Source organism: Zingiber officinale, chromosome 8A (genome assembly GCF_018446385.1).
Source record: "Zingiber officinale cultivar Zhangliang chromosome 8A, Zo_v1.1, whole genome shotgun sequence".
In the NCBI taxonomy this organism is placed as follows: Eukaryota; Viridiplantae; Streptophyta; class Magnoliopsida; order Zingiberales; family Zingiberaceae; genus Zingiber; species Zingiber officinale.
Window position 1 is genome coordinate 41,967,329 of NC_056000.1, and position 5,128 is coordinate 41,972,456.

Genomic DNA, 5,128 nt, shown 5'->3' on the forward strand with positions numbered 1-5,128 from the left:
GCCCACTTATAACATGGTCGTTCAGGTGCGTGAGCCTTGAGTTTAAACGTGGCCGCTCAGCACAGGAATCTCTAACACTTGGCGTGGGGGCATGCCCACTTATAACACTGTCGCTTGGGCGTGTGAGCCTTGAGTTTAAACTTGGTCGCTTGACACAGGAGTCTCTAACACTTGGCATGACACATGCCCACTTATAACACGGCCGCTCGGGCGCGTGAGCCTTGAGTTTAAACCTAGCCGCTCGGCACAAGAGTATCTGACACTTGGCGTGGGGGCATGCCTACTTATAACACGGTCGCTCGGCACATGAGCCATGAGTTTAAACTTGGCCGCTCGGCACAGGAGTCTCTGACACTTGGCGTGGGGGCATGCCCACTTATAACATGACCGCTCGGGTGCGTGAGCCTTAAGTTTAAACTTAGCCGCTTGGCACAGGAGTATCTGACACTTGGCATGGGAGTATGCCCACTTATAACACGGTCACTCGGCCGCATGACCCTTGAGTTTAAACCTGGCCACTCGACACGAGAGTCTCTGACACTTGGCGTGGGGGCATGCCCACTTATAACATGACCGCTTGGCACGTGAGCCTTGGGTTTAAACTTAGACGCTCGGTACAGGAGTCTCTGACACTTAGCGTGGGGGCATGCCCACTTATAACACGGTCGCTCGGGGGCGCATGTGTTAGTTAGAGCGCCCTAGAGTCAATCATATGATGATTGTTGTATGGACTCATTGTATCATATTCCTATGTATATAAAGACATTTATTTTGGTTATTATACTTACTTGTATTGGTGTCAAATAACTAAGTATAATAGCGTCCTTGAGTAGAAGGTCCTTATCTATATCAATCGATTGGTTGAATCGATAATGAGATGATATAAAGAACATTACTCTTAATCATTCCTAATCAAGTATTAACATTCAGGGACAATGTTAATGCAACAAGACTAACATGTAAGTCAACTCGATGACTTAATCTCACAAGTCATGGATATAGAGATATCAAGTTGACACATAGGTATGCATTGGAGAATGTATACTTAATGACCCGTCATGAGAAAGTATCATGGATCATTATATGAGTGTCATATACTTTCTCATGTGGCTATTAGTATGACTATTAGTCCTTGGGCCTGAAGTCATCATGGTTCCCTACATAAGGAGTTACATATTTTGGCTTCGTCAAACGTCACCCGTAACTGGATGGACTATAAAGGCGATTACTGGGTATGTAATAAATTATGCGGAGGGATGTGAGTGATGTAGATGAGATCTATCCCTCCTATATAACGGGAGTGACATCGTTATTCTTAATAGAGTGAGACCACTAAGTGCATGACCATGCCCAAATGAGTCAATATGAGATGTTGAGCTCATTTGATTATAGTGAGTCTACTTGGAGTTCAAGATTTAGATTGATCAGAGGATGACACCGTCTATGCCTCAAATTGATCAATCTAAATGTTAAGGATAGAAGGAGATTGTCATATATTGTGAAGAGTCACAATTAGTAGTCACAAGATGATGTTGGATCTCAACATTCTTGTAACTTGGGTAGTAATGATGTGTTGTTAGATACCGCTCATTACTTATGCTTCTAAATGGGTTTAGGAGCATTGCCAATGTTACAAGAACCTATAGGGTCACACACAAAGGGCAATTAGATGGAGATTAGGTTCATATGATGAACCAAAAGGATTAGGTCATGTGATGAACCAAATTGGATTAAGAGTAATCCAAATTAAACTAATTGAGTTGGACTCAATTTAGTTCATGTGTTAAATGAGTCTAATTTGGACTTGGATTCATTGAGTCAATTTAATTCAATGAATAGAGATTCATTAAATTAAAATTGACTTGAACCAATGGTTAGATTTGATCAACCATGGGAGAGAAGTGGTCAAGTTTGACTTGACTTGAGAGGGAAGATGAAAGGTCAAGTTTGACTTGACCATTGCCACCTCATTTGTGAGTTGACATTAGGTGGGCCAATAATGATGTTCCACATCATTAAGGTTGGTTTATGTGTGTGCCACCTCATGAGGGAAATCAAGAGTTGTGACTCTTGGAATTCCATGGAGTTTAAAACTCCTCATGAAGTGGTCAACCACCATTCAATGGTTGTGAGTTTCATTTTTGTTTTGTAACTTCATCTTCTTCCTCATCTCATCTTCTTCTCTCCCTCTCCTCCTTCTTGGCTGAAACCTTCAAGAGTGCTAGCACACTCTAAGGTTTCTTCTCCACATTTTGTTCGTGTGGATACACATAGAGGGGTGTTCAATTGACACCCTTGAGATCTGACGAATCTTGGACGAGCGGGATAAGCGAAGGGCTTCGCATCAAAGGTATAAACACCTCTTCCTTGTAGATCTAGTGTAGATCTAGGATTAGAGAAACCTGTACATGAAATTTTTATCTTCGCACGGATCCGGTGGCATGGGACTTCGGGGTTTCCGCAACGCAAAAAGCGGTTTTTGTATCTCGAAAGTCCCAACAGCATGAGCCTTGAATATTTTTAGAGATTTCTTTCAAATTCTCCTGTATTCATGCAACATATATTTTTACAAATTTCATGAATTCAATTTCGCACTTACTGATCGACCTGATAGGGCTGTAGATGGTTCGTGCTCCATGACCGCTCCAAATTCCTCTCGCTTTCGTCTTGCAGCCAATGAGAGTCCAGGTTGAGCTCTCCTTCTCAGTTATCCTTAATTCCCATCTCGATTACAATATAACCAAGAAAGCACCCGCTTCTGGCTCCAAATAGGCACTTGACCTATCAGCCTAACTCCGAATTTCTCCAATGTTCAACATGTTTTCTCTCCACATTTCTGTCGATCTAATGCCAACACACTTTATTCATCGACCTCTGGAAGGTGGCTCTTGCGCTTTTGTGCCCAAACGGTACGAGTCTTCAACTGCCGGGCGTGCGACTTCCGCGCGATGTTGGAGTCACCATCAATTGGGCTCCTCGCGATCATCTAATGTCGCCCCGGGCGGCATTCCTTTTATTTTCCTCCTCCTGCGTGGATATGAACGACCTTTCTGAAGATGCCTGAGCAAATCTATCGTCATGCCTCGATTGTGATCGCCTTCGAGATGCCTTGGCATGTTCGCTTTCCTCTCCACGCTGCTCATCCGCTCGACAATAGTGTCGGTGCTGGGTGTTGAAGATTGGCGTTAAACGCCCCGTTGAGAGGGGCAGTGCGGTGGGGGATTGAAGTAGTAGCAGCCCCTCGTATTGTGAGTCGCCGTTTTGTGCAACAAGCAGAACATAGGAGTCCACTGCCGAGGCTCGTTGAATTTCTTCCACCCGGCCTCTACATGTTGCACGACATGTGCTTAGTGCTCTATATACTGATGCGTTGTACTCGATCGGGGCCCCTTCGGGGGTGGATTGGTCTATGTCGCTCAGCGCTCATGGGTGGCACCAGGCTCGAATGTCACCTCCTTCTTCCAAGCTGCTTGTGTCTTTTCCACGTTGATGAACTTCGTTGCCCGTCTGAGCAGTTCATCAAGGTTCTTTGGTGGCTCCATAATGAGTGAGCGAAAGAATTCACTTTCTATGAGTCCTTGGGAGAATGTGCTCTGCAGAACTTCTTGGGTAACCGACGAGACCTCTATGGCCAATTGATTGAACCTCTTGATATAGGCTCTTAGTGATTCCTTGGGTCCTTGTTTGCTTGCGAAGAGGTTTACTTCCGTCTTTTGATAACGACGACTACTGGCAAAATGCTGAGTAAATGCCGCTCGGAAGTCCCTGAAGCCACGAATGGAGTCGATTGACAATTACTAAAATAACCTCTACGCCAACACCGAAAGAGTGGTAAGGAAGACTCGGCAGTTAACTCTGTTCGAGTATTGGTGGAGAGTGGATACAGTGTCGAACTCAAGCAAATGGTCCTCGGGGTCGGTTGACCCGTTGTACTTCCCGATTGTCAACGGCCTGAAGTTCGATGGCAACTCATCATGTGGATTGCTTGACAGAATTATCGGTTGCCCCGCTCGGGAGAGTCGCCGAGCCGGCGGGCCTTGCCCTTTCGATTATCCCGAGTGGCCATGTCTTCGCTAGATGGTCCCTACATCCTTTTCACTCGGCCTTGTCCTTATATAGGAGGGCGACTACATAGTCGCCGGTCGGGGCGGGTTGTTTGCTCGGGACCCATGGTTAGGTGGCCAACTCGGATCCAATGCTGCTGAGTCCTTGGACACTCGGTCACAACTCGCCGCTTCCTGTTGTTGCCGAAACATTCTCGCTGCTCGGACTTGTATCAACGCCTCCAGATCCTCTTGTGTTAGTGTTATCGTGTTGAGTCATCCAACATCTTCCATCTTCACTGTTTGGATGCAGGCTACATTCCCACAGACGACGCCAATATTATCCTATCCAAAATCTGAGGAGATGGCAAGTTGGCGACGTAGCTCACTGGTTGACTCGGTAAAGACTCCTCTCTAGTCCTGCAAGCACAGGGAACGTCAGTGCCGAGCCGGGAAGGGGTTCCCAGCGTTGACCCTCCGACCCTCAAGTCAGTTTTTCGACGAAATAGAATAGTGGAAAAGCTATAACGGGAGCGTGTAAAGAAAATGAGGTTGCGCATGCCTCTGCTGTGGAAGGGAACCCCCTCCCCCGTTTATAGGGCCATTGTAGCGTTTAGGCATGCCTCCCAAGGTACGAGCACACTTTCCCATATGTCCTATGAAAATATAGCTCAGAAAAGCGTTCTGCCACCATTCCCTAAACAGTCATGCCAGTCCTTGACAGCCTGGAAGCTTCTGAAGTATGATTCACTTGCTTTGTGTCGGCAACATCAACTCCCAAAAGGATATACTTAGTCAGATTGGGCATAACCAACTCAGAGCCGCTCGACCGTGTGCTGGTCCGCTCGGCTGTGCACTGGTCCGTTCGGTCATATCTCCAGTCCGCTCGGCCTCTTGTCTTCCTTGATCGGTCGTGCATGGCCCGCTCGGTGATACAACATCCGTCCGGCCATAAGCTACCACTTGATTGTGCACCTAGTCCGCTCGGATGTTTTCCCCAGTTCACTCGGCCGAATCCGCTCGACCGAACCATGCTTAACTTTACCTTCCACATTGACTTGTCTCTTTGACCTTGATGTATCCTT